This window comes from Mobula birostris, chromosome 26 (genome assembly GCF_030028105.1).
Source record: "Mobula birostris isolate sMobBir1 chromosome 26, sMobBir1.hap1, whole genome shotgun sequence".
In the NCBI taxonomy this organism is placed as follows: Eukaryota; Metazoa; Chordata; class Chondrichthyes; order Myliobatiformes; family Myliobatidae; genus Mobula; species Mobula birostris.
Window position 1 is genome coordinate 13700415 of NC_092395.1, and position 16729 is coordinate 13717143.

The 16729-nt window shown below is 42.8% G+C and overlaps 1 long non-coding RNA gene across 1 annotated transcript; it reads right to left on the bottom strand.

Moving 5' to 3' along the window:
• Nucleotides 1-726: 726 nt before the first annotated feature.
• On the bottom strand, nt 727-14069 carry LOC140188282 (uncharacterized). Its single transcript, XR_011883252.1, has 3 exons — nt 13625-14069; nt 1939-2245; nt 727-1274 (listed from the first exon to the last, which is right to left on the bottom strand). It is a non-coding gene; the product is annotated as an uncharacterized lncRNA (long non-coding RNA).
• Between the last annotated feature and the right edge of the window lie 2660 nt (nt 14070-16729).

Sequence of the window (16729 nt, forward strand, 5' to 3'; positions counted from 1 at the left end):
GCTCGCTCTTCCATAGCGTTTACTCCTCTGTCCACAGCGCTGAGGCCATGAGACTGTTCCGGTGTTTGTGTCTGTGAGCTTCGCAGTGATTTGCTCCACTGAGTGATGAACTGAGCCTGAGGCAAAGGGCCTGCACCGACTGCGCTGGGCTCCTTGTCGATGGATTCAATTTGGTTTGGAATGCTTTTGCTTGCTTTCATTGTTTGCATGATCTGTGTTTTGTTTCTCTCTGTCTACACATCGGGTGTTGGTCTTTTTCTTTTGGCTTTCTTGTTTTGTGATTGCTTGTATGCAGACGAATCTCAAGATTGTATAATTTATAAATGTACTTCAAACTTTGAACTTTGAGCATCCATGGAAATGTATAGATAGTTGACATTTTGGGTCTAAACCCATCATCAGGACTCAGAAGGGTCTTGGTCGGAAACATTGACTATCTGTTCACTTCCATAGATGCTGCCTCACCTGCTGAGATCCTCCAGCATTTTATTTGCATTACTTCGGACTTCCAGCATCTGCAGTTTTTTTCGTGTTTATTAAAGCTTTTCACTGTATCTCAGTACATGTGACAATAATACTAATAATATTAATAATAATAAATACAAGATTGTTTGCATAGATTTCTTCTGTTGATAGTCATTAGTTCCACTCATTTTGTGTTGATTCTAGATGCTATTGTCAACGCAACTAATATTTTATCTTTCATATAGTATTTGAATTGTCAGAATTAAACTCAGGCAAAAACTAACAGCTGTTAAGGCTGAAATAAATTTTTATCCAAGGGCTTGTAAAAAAAAGTATTAACTGCAGCATTTCCCAGGAATGAACAAAAGGTTTATATTGGTCACACCTTCAAAGGGGTTTTAATGTACCATATCACAAACCTGGAACGCTTACTTTCCAATGTTCTTTTTCTCTTGCATGTCAAAGCCTTTAACAGAGTCTGGAACGCCACATTTTTTAAGAAGTTTTCAAGGTTATATCTGGCAACCATGTTCCTTTCCAAGTCTTTATTTCTCTGCTGGCATGGTAACGTAGTGGTTAGTACAATGTTTTATACTATCAGCCACCCGGGTTCAATTCCCACCGTGTCTCGAAGAAGTTGTACGTTCTCTCCGTGACCGCGTGAGTTTCCTCCAGGTGTTCTGGTTTCTTCCCACAGTCCAAAGACGTACAGGTAAGTAGGTTAATTAGTCATTGTAAATTGTCCCATGATTAGGATAGAATTAAATTGGGGGTTTGTTGGGAGGTGCAGACTGAAGAGCTGGAGGGGCCTATATGTCAATAAATAAATAGGATTAATTTAGCAGCAGAATTCATTATATGTTTCGATGTTTCAATATATATTTGGCAAATAAAATTAGTTAATTTTTAATCTAATCTGGTTTGTCTTTTCACTTAGAGTTATAGAACCATACAATATGGACACAGGCTTTTCCACATACATACCACCTTTGTGTGAAAAATATTACCACGAGTTCCTGTTAAATCTTTTCCCTCTCACCTTAACCTATTCCTTCTGGTTATTGATTCCTCAACACTGTGAAAAAGACTGAGTTCATTCACCCGATCTATGCTCCTCATAATTTTATACACCTCTATAAGACCCAGGATGGCGGGATGGAGATGAGACTCCCACACAGAAGCCACAGCAACGTGTCAACCCTCCCCCTCCCCAGCGCTCCAGTCAAACCGTAAACCGCACCTCCCACCCACCATGCAAGCAATAGTAAAAAATCCAAAGAAACCATGATCTAGAGTCCATCAAAAACCACTGTTCATCCCAACAGTTCGACATCCCACAGGCTCTCTCTGTCACTAACAAGGGGTAGAGAGGTATTACACCTTCCACAGCGAGAGGGGAGGCCAACAGTTCGCTGCTTTGATGCTGCAGTCTGCAGCAGTGGTTTACTTTGAGTTTGATGACTTGAGAATTACCTGCAAACTCCCTCTCACCATCGAGAGAGAGAGAGAATGTGATTGCTTGAGTGCAGAGGCCTCCGACAGCCGCGTCTACTGTCTCGATGTTCCAATCTCTCACAATGCTTCAGCTGGCAACACTGGCGAGGAATCGGGTCGTCTACAGGGATGCACAAGGCCGCACCCTGAAGGTGCATGAATTCCAGGCCACTCCTGGAGATACTGAAAATGCGAGGCTACTTGGCGAGCTCTGAGAACGGGAACCATAGCCGTAAGGAAGTGCAGTTTGAGTGTAGATCACGGACTTTGACAGGATTCTAGCCACCTTGAAAAGGAAAGAAGGGACATTAGAGAGAAGAATTTAAACTCTTTCGGAGATGAACTCGAAGTCACCCTCTGACGCCATCTTTAGCTGCTCTTCCTCTTCATTGTCCTCCACAAACAATAACCGCAATAATTTTATTACTTTTGTTGTAATTTACAGTATTCAAAAACCACAACACAGAAAAAAGACTTCGGCCCATTCAGACTGTGCCAAACCATTTACACTGCCTGGTCCCATTCTCCTGCACCTGGACCATAGACCTCCATACCCTTCCCCTCCATTTGAGAAATTAGATGGCGCCTGATCCACTGAGTTCTTGCAATTTAGTTATTGCTCCAGATTCCAGCATTTGCCGTCTCTTGCTGCTGCAGAGTAGAAATTCTCATCTTTTGATTCGCGACAGCATGTGGGCTGCGAAGCCAGAGATTTGCAGTAGTTTATTCTCAGAGGGTATATTTGAATATGTGAAGTTGAACCGCCATTATGTTCCAGCCCAACCCCATATACAATCAAGCCAAAGAAATCTTTACAACAGCAATGGGTTTTATGCCCTTAAAATCTGCTCTGCATTGTGTAAAAGTAAGTCACATTGCCAAACTAATAATAGAAATTATAAACTTGAATGCTTATGCACTGTGTTTTGGTGATTATGGAACATTCAGAACACAATTGCTTTATTTGTTCTGTTTGAATTAAAGGTAAATAAAACCGCTTGGCTCAGTTAGTAACCACAGGAAGCCTCCAGCAGTGTCCATACATGGCCAGCTGCAAGAACAGCTGTCTTCCATTAGCCTCTCCGTGTGCAAACATCCACCTGTTTATAAAATCTAGGAGCTGCTGCTTTCAATTAAAAACTGCGTTGCGGAGCTTACAGTCATTGTTCACCCTTTGCTTCACCGCTGGAGGACAACTGCACTGGGTTGTACTTCCCATTCCAACATGTCGGCCCATGGCCTCCTCTACTGCCACTATGAGGCCACACTCAGGATGGCGGAGCAACACCTTATATTCCGTCTGGGTTGCATCCACTCTGATGGCATGATCATCGATTTCCTGAGCTTCCAGTAATTGCCCCCCACCCCTTCACTATACCCCATTCCCATTTCACTCTCTCACTTGCCCATCACCTCCCTCTGGTGCTCCTACCCCCTTCCCTTTCTTCCTGGTCTTCTGTCCTCATTCCCCATTTTACAGCCCTTTATCTCTTTCACTTATCAACTTCCCTGCCCTTCACTTCACCTCTCCCCCCTCTCCCGGTTTCACCTATTACCTACCACCTTGTTCTTCTTCCTCCCCTCCCCCCAACTTCTTGCTCTAACTTCTCATCTTTTTTTCTAGACCTGATGAAGAGCTTCAGCCTGAAGTGTCACCTGTTTACTCTTTTCCATAGATGCTGTCTGGCCTGCTGGGTTCCTCCAGCATTTTATGTGTGTTGCTCTGGGTTGTACTTTCCAGCTTTGAGACTATAAGACATAGGAGCAGTATTTGGCCATTCAGCCCATCGAGTCTGCTCCACCATTTCATCATCACTGATTTATTAACCCTCTTAACCCCATTTTCCTGCCTTCTCCCTGTAACTTTTGATACCCTGACTAATCAAGAACCTATCAACATCTGCTTAGATATACTCAATGACTTGACTTCCACAGCCATCTGTGGCAATGAATTCCACAGATTTACTACCCTCTGGCTAAAGAAATTCCTCCTCATCTCTGTTCTAATTGGACGTCCCTCTAGTCTGAGGCTGTGTAATCTGGTCCTAGACTCACCTACTACAGGAAACATCTTCCCTTTATCAACTCTATTCAGACCTTTCGATATTCCAAAGGTTTCAATGAGATTGCCCTCATTCTTCTAAACTCCATCGAGTACAGCCCTAGAGCCACCAGACGCTTTGGAAGGGAGAACACAACTACAGCTGTGAAGATCTCTGCTGCACCTGATGACCCTGTGATCTCTGTCTCAGAGGCCGATGTTAGACTGTATTTAAAGAGTGTGAACCCTCGCAAGGCAGAAGGTCCCGATGGAGTACCTGGTAATTCTCCGAAAACCTGTGCCAACCAATTGGCGGGAATATTCAAGGACATTTTCAACCTCTCACTGTTACGGGTAGAAGTTCCCACTTGCTTTAAAAAGGCAACAATTATACCAGTGCCTAAGAAGAATAATGTGGGCTGCCTTAATGACCATTGCCCGGTAGCACTCACATTGATAGCGATGAAATGCTTTGAGAGGTTGATCATGATTAGACTGAACTCCTGCCTCAGCAAGGACCTGGACCCATTGCAATTTGCCTATCGCCACAATAGGTCAATGGCAGATGCAATTTCAATAGCTCTCCACACGGCTTTAGACCACTTGGACAACATAAACACCTTCGTCAGGATGCTGCTCATCGACTATAGCATTTAATATCATAATTCCCACAATCCTGATTGAGAAGTTGCAGAACCTGGGCCTCTGTACCTCCCTCTGCAATTGGATCCTCAACTTCCTAACCGGAAGACCACAATCTGTATGGACTGGTGATAACATATCCTCCTGGCTGACGATCAACACTGGCGCACCTCAGGGGTGTGTGCTTAGCAGTAGAGAATAGAGCAGTGGCCTACTCTTAGGAAGAGTAAGACAAAGGAGCACATTCCAATTCCCATAGAGGGATTAGAAGTGGAGAGAGTGAGCGGCTTCAAGTTCCTGGGTGTCAAGATCTCTAAGGACCTAACCTGGTCCCAACATATTGATATAGTTATAAAGAAGACAAGATAGTGACTATACTTTATTTGGAGTTTGAAGAGATTTGGCATGTCAACAAATACACTCAGAAACCTCTATAATTGTATCGTGGAGAGCATTCTGACAGCCTGCATCACTGTCTGGTCTGGAGGGGCTACTGCACAGGACCGAAAGAAGCTACACAAGGTTGTAAATCTAGTCAGCTCCATCTTGGGTACTAGCCTACAAAATACCCAGGGTATCTTCAGGGAGCAGTGTCTCAGAAAGGCAGCGTCTATTATTAAAGACCTCCAGCACCCAGGGCATGCCCTTTCCTCACTGTTAGCATCAGGTAGGAGGTACAGAAGCCTGAAGATATACACTCAGCAATTCAAGAACAGCTTCTTCCCCTCCGCCATCTGATTTCTGAATGGACATTGAAGCTATGAACACTACCTCATTATTTTTTTATTTCTATTTTTGTATTGACCATTTAACTATTTTATTTGTATATATATTTATATTGCCTATCACCATACTGTAATTCATAGTTTTCTTCTCTTTTATTGCATATTGCATTGTGCTGCTACCACCAGTTACCAAATTTCATGACATATGCCAATGATATTAAACCTGATTCTTACTCTGCCCAAAATGTCATACCTGCCGATCTTTACTTGCGCTACAAGATCATCTACCTTATTCTCTATCTGTGTGCATTCCAATATAACACCTCCATTCCTATACATCATCCTTTTCGAGTTTGCTCTTATGTTACTCCTGACCTCATAATCTACCTTGTAATGGACAGAGAGATTCTGCAGACACTGGAAACATTGAACCACGACCACAAAGTGCTGGAGGAACTCAGCAAATCAGGCAGCATCTATGGAAGTCGATGTTTTGGGCTGAGATCCTTCATCTAGACCAGGGTTTCCCAACCTTTATTTTGCCATGGGCTGCTACAATTAACCGAGGAGTCCCTGGACCCCAGATTGGGAATCCTTGATCTGAAATGAGTCCCGATGAAGGGTTTTGGCTCAAAACTTCGACCATTTATACCCCTCCATAGATGCTGCCTGACTTGCTGAGTTCCTCTCCTCCAGCATTTTGTGTGTATGGCCTTGTACCCAGTTGTCCACCTACAGTCCACTTTCCCTGTAAATGTAACTTTTTATTTTGCATTCCTTTTTGATATATTGATTTCCTTTTTTCTACCTCATTGTGCTGTTACAATGAAGTGGTCTGTACTGACGTCGTGCAATATGCAGTTTCTCACCGTACCTCAGTATATGTGACTACCGTAAACATATGTACCAATTTAGTAAGATGCTTGATTCAGCAGTCCATAATTGCATAAAACAGCTACTGAAAAATTTTCTAAAGAAGTGGTTTACCATTGCCTTCCTTTGGATGGATGACCCCAGCCATTATCAATACTCTTCAGAAATTGTCTGTCTGGCGTCAGTGGTCGCATCACCAGGACTTGTGATATGCACCAGCTGTTCTTACGACCATCCGCCACCTGCTCCCATGGCTTCACATGACCTGGATCGGGGTTGGCGGAACGGCGGGGGGGGGGGGGGCGCGGTGGTGCTAAGCAGGTGCTACACCTTGCCCAAGAGTGACCTGCAGACTAGCAGAGACGTCATTTGGTAGAGACGTAATTCTACCCTGTCACCCATGAATAGTCCACAATTATTGAATAAATGAAATATCTTGGTATTAACTACAAGAGTAAGGTGCTTCAAACCATTCCAGCTGCTCCATTCATTAGTTGTGAAGTTTTTTCTTATTAAGGAAAGTTAATTGCTCGCTATCACAGTTATGTTAAAAACAGAGTTAATTCTTTACAGATTCCTCTTCTCTTTTCTGCTTAATGTGCACATGAATTGTGTCAGATGCCAATCAGAGTTTATTGTCATGAGGTAAATTTAAAAAAAACAAGTCAATCAAATAGCATCCCTCAGTGTTTCTACGATGCTAGAGTTGTTAATCTGATATCTCAAGGGATATTGTGAATACTTAGGAAGGATCAAAAATTCCTTTAATCCTCTCCATTTAATAAAATGTGTTTTCTATTGGAAAGTTATGTGGATGGTAATATCTTCCTGCTGGATTGTAATATATTATACAATCTTTATCTGCTCTCCTTTGCTTCAACTTCAAAAGACCATTCTACCTCAACTTTGCAAAGGCCAAAAATATTTTAAAGCCACTGACAACGGCTGCCAGCTTCACGTCAAATGGTGGGCCATTATATTTTGTGAATTTGGATCTACCTCCTCAGGGTCTTACAGCCAACAGCTGAGCAAAACACTCATTCGATTCTCATTCCTGAAAGACAAAACTCCCTCATCACTCTTCCTTTAAGTCCTCTGCAATAACCTCTTTACAAAGTACATTGATCACATGAACTGTTCACTTTCTGTAACGAGTTTCAGTCCTATTAAGGGAAAGCACCCAATTGGAGTTGTTTTGAGGCAAATCATACGCCATCCCACTCCTGCTCAAAACACAAGAGATTTTAGGGCGCCATGGTAACATCACAGTTAGCACGACACTATTACAGTTTGTGGCATTACAAATTTGGGACTTCAGTTCTGGTGCTGTCTGTAAAGAGTTTGTACTTTCTCCCCGTGATCACGTGGGTTTTAGCCAGCTGGTGGCGTGGTGGCATCAGCTCCAGACTTCGGAGCGAAGGCTCCCGAGTTCAAATCCAGCCAGCTCCCTTGCACGCTTCCCATCTATGCTGGGTTGAGCGTCGAGCTAGCAACTCGGCCTCGTAAAAATAAGAAAGCCTGCTAAAGAAACACCATCATGACAGCGGCCCAATGACTCACTTGGAGTTAAGGGCTTTCTTCTTCTTCACGTGGGTTTCTTCTGGGAGTTCCAATTTCTACCCACAGTCCAAAGATGTACCGGCTAGTAGGTTAATCGGTCACTGTAAATTGTCCTGTGATTAGGCTCGTGTTAAATAGGTGGGTTGCTGGGCAGTGCAGCTCGTTTGGCCAGAAGGACTTGTTCTGCATGGTATTTCTAAATAAAATAAAGATCTGCAGGAATTCAGAGCAACACACACAAAATGCTGGAGAAGGCAGCACATCAGGCAGCATCTATGGAAAAGAATAAAGGGTCGACATTTTCAGGCTGACAGACTCTTCAGCAGTACTGGAAAGAAAGGGGAAGAAGCTTGAATAAGAAGGTGGGGGAGGGGAAGGAATGTAAACTGTAAGGTGATAGGTCAAGCCAGGTTGGTGGGAAAGGGGAAGGAATGCAAACTGTAAGGTGATAGGTCAAGCCAGGTTGGTGGGAGAGGGGAAGGAATGCAAACTGTAAGGTGATAGGTCAAGTGACACACATCAAAGTTGCTGGTGAACGCAGCAGGCCAAGCAGCATCTGTAGGAAGAGGTACAGTCGACGTTTCAGGCTGAGACCCTTCGTCAGGACTAACTGAAGGAAGAGTGAGTAAGGGATTTGCAAACTATAAGGTGATAGGTCAAGCCAGGTTGATGGGGGAGGGGGAATGAAGTGAGAAGATGGGAGGTGATAGGTGGAAAAGGTAAAGAGCTGAAGAAGAAGGAATCTGGTAGAAGAGAGTGGACCTCGGGGGAAAGGGAAGGAGGAGAGGCACCCGGACGAGGAAACACTATTTATTCCTTTCTACAGGTGCTGCTGGACCTGCTGAGTACATTCAGAATTTTGTATGTGTCACACCTGTTCACAGTCTGTTTTTAAAATGATTAAAGCTTTTTAATTTCATTTATTAATACCAAGTGAAAACATCAACACTAAAATACACTTCCGGTGGAGCTATATCTTCAAGAAATAATTTATTTTGTGGGAAATAAAATATATTTCACCACCAGTCGGCATTAATCCAGAATATTACTCTTCTATATATAAATTATTGGATTTAAGAAGAAATATAAATCACAGCTTAATAGGATGGTTTTATTAGTTGAGGCATTCAGTTCAAAAGTCTGAAAGTTACTTTGCAGCTCTATGAAACTCTAGTTAGGCTGCATCTGGAGTATTGCGTACAGTATTGCAAAAGGACGTTGCGGCTTTGGAGACGGTGCAGAAGAGTTTTACCAGGATGCTGCCTGGATTAGAGGGCATGTGCTACAATGAGAGATTGGACAAACTTGTGTTGTTTTCTCTGGAACGCCAGAGGCTGAGGAGAGATCTGATAGAGGTTTACGAGACTATGAGAGGCAAAGATAGAGTAGACGGGCAGTACCTTTTTCCTAGAGTTAAAATGACTAATACTAGAGGGCATGAATTTAAGACGAGAGGGGGTAATTTCAAAAGAGATTTGCGGGCCATTTTTTAAACACGGAGAGTGGTAGGTGCACAGAATGCACAGCCTGAGTGGTGGTAGAGGCAGATACAGTAAGGACTTTTAAGAGACGGTCAGATAGGCACACAAATGTGAAGAAAATAGAAGGATATGGACATTGTGCAGGCAGAGGGGATTAGTTTAGTTAGCCCTTTGATTACTAATTTAATTGGTTTGGCACAACTTTATGGGCCAAAGGTCCAATTCTTCTACTGTACTGTATTTTATTCTACAGTACTGTGCAAAAGTCTTAGGCTCCCTAGAATTTTTAATATGATTTTAGATGATATGGTATCCACAGAGCCATGATCTCAACATCATCGAGGCTATCTGGGATTACCTGGAGAGACAGAAACAAGAGAGACAGCCAAAGTCTGCAGAAAAACTGTGACAAGTTCTCCAAGATGCTTGCAACAACTTACCAGCCAATTTTATTATAAAACTGCACGTCAGTGTACCATGAGAATTGACGCAGTTTTTAAGTTTACTGATCACAACACATATCCATTTGAATTCAAAGGTTCATTTTATTGTCAAAGTATGCATGTACAATACAGCTTTGATATTTGTCTTCTCCAGATAGCCATGAAATACAGAAAAAAAAATTACAGGAGTCGTGCAAAGAAAAGACAGCAACCCCCTCCCAGCACGAAAAGGAAAATGAAATAAAACTCACAAACCCCAAACCCCCCCCACCCTCTCCCTCGCACAAAAGCTAACAGATCACCCACACAGAAAACAGCTACAATAACACCAATCCCTACCCCCCCCACAACAAAAGCGGCAATAACATCTAGCCCCCAATCATCTCTCTCATAAGCAAAAACTAACAGATCTCCCACACAGAAAAAACCAACAAGAACATCAGACCCCAAATCCTCAACCCTTCTCTCACACAAAAACTAACATATTGTCCACCTGCAAACCCAACCTGCCGGTCAGCAACGAGACAAAAAACACAGAAAACTGAAGGAGAACAATATAAACTACAGTCCAATAATCAGATAAATCTCAGAATTTGGAAAACATCCTCACGTCAGAATCGAACTCAGTCCTTCCGTGAAGAGCAAATGCTGCGCTGTCGCTCCATTGACCTGCGGCCTTCCAAACGGCGCCGACCTGGCTATCAACCCATCGACCTGTGCCATCCATGGAGAGCGACCTCTGACCTTTTCTGCATTCACCTCAATGCGTCAATCTTCCTCAACACTTCGAAATGGAGTCAATCGTTGTCTCTGGTCTTCTCCATGAGGCTGCCCTCGGTCCTTTCCAGGGACAGCAGAGCACTAAAGCACTTAATCAAACTCCAACCTGCATGTCACAGGCTCCAACAGTTTCCGAAACACAACCAAGACAAAAAGAACAAGCAGAAGGTGTAGAAACAGTGAAATAATTGAAGAGATTAGCTACCTGGAAGACGGTGCCCAAGGAAATGTTGTTCACTGGCGCCATCTTGACCAGAAGTTTTAGTTTTTTACTGTTTACTTCTCTTTATAGTAAATTTTTTGTTATCCAGAAACTTTTCATTTCATTATTTTTGAAAGCATCTTCACTTTAGAGAATTTTTTACATGTCCCTAAGACTTTTCCGCAGTAGTGTATGTTCTGTTTACTAAATAGTCTACCAGTTCAACTCCAACTGAATCATTACTGTCTGATTTACCTACTGCAGACACATTTACTGCCAGACATGTGGCAAATGATTAAAATTCTATTAATAAATTATTAAGTATTTCATCCTTTGGAATTCTTGGAAATGCATACCGTTTCTACTGGGTCCTCATTTCAAGAAAAGTGCTTCAAGAAATTGTATTAATCACCCTTTTCCTTGTAAAACAAAACATAAAAAATGCAGGTGTCATAAACTAAGTTTGATTTAACTATTCAAAAAAAGTTCAAAAGTAAATTTATTATCAAAATTTCCATCCAGGGGGTCAGTGTGGACATGGTGGAGGATTACAAATACCCGGGGATACGAATTGACAATAAACTGGACTGGTCAAAGAACACTGAGGCTGTCTACAAGAAGGGTCAGAGCCGTCTCTATTTCCTGAGGAGACTGAGGTCCTTTAACATCTTCCGGACGATGCTGAGGATGTTCTACGAGACTGTGGCGGCCAGTGCTATCATGTTTGCTGTTGTGTGCTGGGGCAGCAGGCTGAGGGTAGCAGACACTAACAGAATCAACAAACTCATTCGTAAAGTCAGTGATGTTGTGAGGATGGAACTGAACTTTCTGACGGTGGTGTCTGAAAAGAGGATGCTGTCTAAGTTGCATGCCATCTTGGACAATGCCTCCCATCCACTACATAATGTAGACAGGAGTACATTCAGCCAAAGACTCATTCCACTGAGATGCAACACAGAGCGTCATAGGAAGTCATTCCTGCCTGTGGCCATCAAACTGTACAACTCCTCCCTTGGAGGGTCAGACACCCTGATTCAATGGGCTGATCCTGGATTTATTTCCTGGCATAATTTACATATTACTATTTAACTATTTATGGTTTTATTACTATTTATTATTTATGGTGCAACTGTAACGAAAACCAGTTTCCCCCGGGATCAATAAAGTATGACTATGACTATGACTATGAAAATACATTTACGTACTACCCTGAGATTCATTTTCTTACAGGCATTCACAGTAAGTACAAAGAAACACAACAGAATCAAATAAAAGCTACACACAACAAAGACAGACAAACAATTAATGTGCAAAAGACAACAAATTGTGTAAAAAAAAAAGTATTAAATACTGAGAACATGAGTTGTAGAGTCGTTGGAAGTGTTGGAGTGAGTGAAATTGTCCACTCTGGTTCAAGGAGCCTGATGGTTGAGGGGTAATTACTGTTGACCACCAGTGAACAAAAACCATATTTAACTAGAATATAGAATCTCCATAAGTAACCAATTGAACTACTGACGTAAGTTTCATTCAGCGTGAACCCCGTGTGTCAATGTCCCACAGTTTATCACTGGCCCTTGTGATACACCTAGGATGTGGACACAGAGAACTGGAATGTCATTTGGTGCAGTCTATAGTGTGTTAATATCTTGGTGGTCTCCTCACTCTCAGCCTCTGTTTCTCACCAGTAGCCACGTGTACAGTAGTATCGTTCACATATATATACTGTAAAGCTAGGGTGCCTGAGACTTTTGCACAGTGCTATATTCATCAACATGGAGTGGAAAGCAAGCTTGTAAATCTGGTGGGAGCAAAGGATGAAAGGATGATGGGAATGGTGAGGGTGGAGACCTGTGAGAGAGATGAGGAAAGATGGCAGAGGAGGAGAACTAAGGTGTGGCTTGGTGTGGGTGCAGACTCACCCAGCCCTGAGACACCAGGTAAGGTTGTTTGATTCCGAGCAATTGGTTTATTGATCATTACAGAATATCACTCTGGTGCTTCCTGCTCCCTCCCGTCTGCCTTTCCCTTTTCACAACCATGATTCCCCTCTCCCTGCCCCCTTCTCACTCTCAGTCCACAGTAGAGACCCATATCAGAATCAGGTTTATCATCACTCACACATGTCATTGAAGTTGCTTTTTTTTTGCGGCAGCGGTACAGTGCAATACATAAAATTTACTACAGTGCTGTGCAAAAGTCATAGGCGCCCTAGCTGTATATGTGTGCTAAAACCTTGGCACAGAACTGTATGTCTCAAGTATGTAAATCTCTCCTTGTCAATGGCCTCTCCAATGGTAAGTCTTCAGTTGTCCTCTATGTGGTGACATCGGAAACTGGGATCTGTGTGGTGTCAGGATAGACCTTTAGGGAAATCCACTGAAGGTTTGATCCCACAACAGAGAGTAAAGATTAAAGATTAGCTTTAATTGTCATATGTACATTGAAATATAAAAACACACAGTGAAACGTATCATTGTGAAATCAAATCACCGAGGATTGCGTTAACCAGCTGCCAAGTGTCGCTACACTTCCGGTGCAAACTTAGTATGCCCACAACTCACTAATCCTAACCCGTACGTCTTTGGAAGGTGGAGCACCCAGAGGAAAGCCATGTCGTCATGGGGAGTATGTGCAAACTCCTAACAGGCAGCCGTGGGAATTAAACCCTGATTCATGATCACTGGTGTAGTTTCAGCGTTACGCTACCATACCAGAGTAAGTATGAATCAGAATCAGAAACAGACATTATCACTGACTTAGACGACATGAAATGCATTGTTTTGCAGGAGCATTACAGTGCAAAGACATAAAATTACTATATATATCATTAAAAAATAAATAAATAATGCAAAACAAGATAGCGTTCATGGGTCCATTTGGAAATCTTATGGTGGAAAGCAAGAAAACTTACTAACTTGGGCTGTTAGCTCCCAAGCGGAGCGTAGGCCATCAATGGTCTCCCGTCTCCGGCGTCCTCTGAAGTCGATGGTATATCTGGAGTTCATCAACACTTTAGCAATCCACTGCATCCGCTGTACGGGGGATTGGCCTATATACCTTCACCAGAGCCCTGCTGGCCGGCTTCCGCCTCTCATGACGGGGACGGAAGGCGAGAAGCTGTTTCTGAATCACAATGGGGATCTTCAGGCTCTTCTACCTCCTCCTTGATGGTACCAATCAGAACATTTTGTGGATGGCGACGGCTGTTAGAGATGGATTGCCAATTCCCATTTTGGCTACGTAGGAATGCCCTATAACTCACCAACCCAGCTATCAGCAAATGATCACATTTACTCACAGATCTCTCAAGAGAAAAGAAGGCCAAGGGAATAAAATATATGGACTGGACTTGTTCTCCCTGCTTGAATCCAAAGAAATGTGGAACATTATATTTGGCTTTATTGTGAGAATGTCTCAGAAGATGATCTAGTTAGTCATCTGTGGACAAACAGAGAGAACAAAAGAATTTAAACCTGATATGTAGAGAGTGCAGAGTTCCTGTAAATTCCGCTTAGTGTTTCACTCGCCAGAATCCTCTCCAATTTCCCTGAAGTATCCCCATATAAAGGTGACTCAACTGTTGATATAACTTTCTAGTGAGTCTCTGTAAAAACATTACAACCTTGGAGCATTAAATTCCTGGAATTTTTGTAGAATAGTTCAGCACAGTATGGGCTCCTTAGCACACAATATTGTGCTAAGCTTTTAAACTACTTCAAGATCAAGCTAACATTTCCCTCTTACATAGCCATAACCCTCCATTTTGGTTACATCCATGCACCTATCTAAGGGTCTTTTAAATGTCCCTAATGTATCGATCTTTGCCACGACCCCTGCCAATGTATTCCAGGCATCTACCACTCTCTGTGTAAAAAAACATACCTCTGACATCTCCTAAACTTTCTGCCTCCCACCTTAAAAAATGTCCTCTGGTCTTGGCCATTTCTACCCTGGGAATAGAATGCTGGCTGTCCACTCTATGCCTCTCATAATCTATCAGCTCTATCAAGTCGCCTCTCATCCTCCATGACTCCAAAGGAAAAAGCTCTAGCTTGTTCAACTTTTCCTCTTAAGCTATTACTCTCTAATCCAGGCAGCATTTAGGTAAATCTCCTCTGCACTTTCTCTAAAGCTTCCACATCCTTCCTGTAACCCAGTCCCCTGACATAAAGGCAAACACACCATATGATTTCTTAATCACCTTATCCACTTACACCACAACTTTGAAGGATCTAGACCCCCAAGACCCCCCTGTTTCTCCACACTGCTAAGAATCCTGTCATTAACTTTGTACTCTGCTTTCAAATTCAATCTGCCAAAGTCAATCACTTCACACTTTTCAGAATTGAATTCCATCTGCCACCTTTCATCCCAGTTCTGCATCCTGTCAATGTCCCAATGTAATCTATGAAAACCTTCCACAGTTCCCACAACATCACCGATCTCCATGTCATCTGCAAACTTACTAACTGCCTTTGCAATTCCTCATCCAAGTAACTTATAAAAATCACAAAGAGCAGGGGTCCCAGTACAGGCCCCTGCAGAACACCACTGGTCACTGACCTACAGGCATAACGCACCCCATCTACTACTACCCTCAGCCTTCTGTTAACTAGCCAATTCCGAATCCACACTGCCAAGTTTCCATGATTCCCATGCCACATGAATTTCTGGATGAGCCTCGACAAATCTTGACAAATGTCTGACTAAATTGTCAACCAGACCTGTGAGGTACAGCCTGCTCTTCACAAAGCCGTGTTGACCCTCTCTTCTAAGACTGTGCTCCTCCAAATGCTTGTAAATCCTCTCACTGTGAATCTTTTGTGTTATCTTCCCCATCACTGACATAAGACTCACTAGTATATAGTTCCCAGGATTATCACTGCTATCTTCCTTTAACAAAGGGACAGCATTTGCCATCCTCCAGCCCTCTGGTACTACTCTGTGGTCAGAGAGGATGCAAAGATCATTGTCAATGCCCCAGTAATTTTTTCCTTCACTTCCCATGTTACTTTGTGGACTTATCTATCCTAATGTTTGCAAAAGCTCCAATAGTGCCTCTTCCTTCGAATTCTGGCTCAAGTTCAAGTTTATTGTCATCTGACTGTACATATACACAACCAAACCAAACAATGTTCCTCTGGACATGATGCGCCCACAATACATATATCACACGTGTCACATACAACAAAATATTAGCTGTATAAGATGATGAGAGGCATTGATCGTGTGGATAGCCAGAGGCTTTTTCCCAGGGCTGAAATGGCTAAAACGAGGGGACATAATTTTAAGGTGCTTGGAAGTAGGTACAGGAGGGATTTCAGAGGTAAGTTTTTTGCGCAGAGAGTGGTGTGTGTGTGGAATGCACTGCCAGTGAAAGTGGTAATGGAGGATACAATAGAGTCTTTTAAGAGACTCTTAGATAGGTACATGGAGCTTAGAAAAATAGAGGACTATGCTGTAGGGTAATTCGAGGCAGTTTCTAGAGTAGGTTACATGGTCGGCACAACATTGTGGGCTGAAGGGCCTGTAATGTGCTGTAGATTCCTATGTTTCAGATAAGTTAATAAAATATAATTCAAAATACATGTGAAGTACGCAGCATAGGAAAACATTAAACAGTAAACAGATTGCTGTCCTAGTGAAGAGACCTCAGTGGTGGCAGGGTATCCATTAGTCTCACAGCCTGAAGGAAGAAGCTGTTACCCAGCCTGGCAGTCCTAGTCCTGATGTTCCTGTAACTCCTTTCTGATGGTAGTGGATTAAAGAGATTGTGGCAGAAGAAGCTGTTATCCAGTCTGGCTGTCCGAGTCCTGCTGTCCCTGTACCACCTTCCTGAAGGTAGTAGATTAAGGAGATTGTCATCTGCAACACTCCCAGTAAATGCCATAAATAATCGGGAGGGAAACCCTGCTGTTCCTCTTGGCAGTTTTTACTGTCCACTTTAGAGTCTTGCAGCTTCCATCCCACACAATGATGCAGCCAGACAGGGCACTCCCGCGAGTACTCCTGTAGAAAGT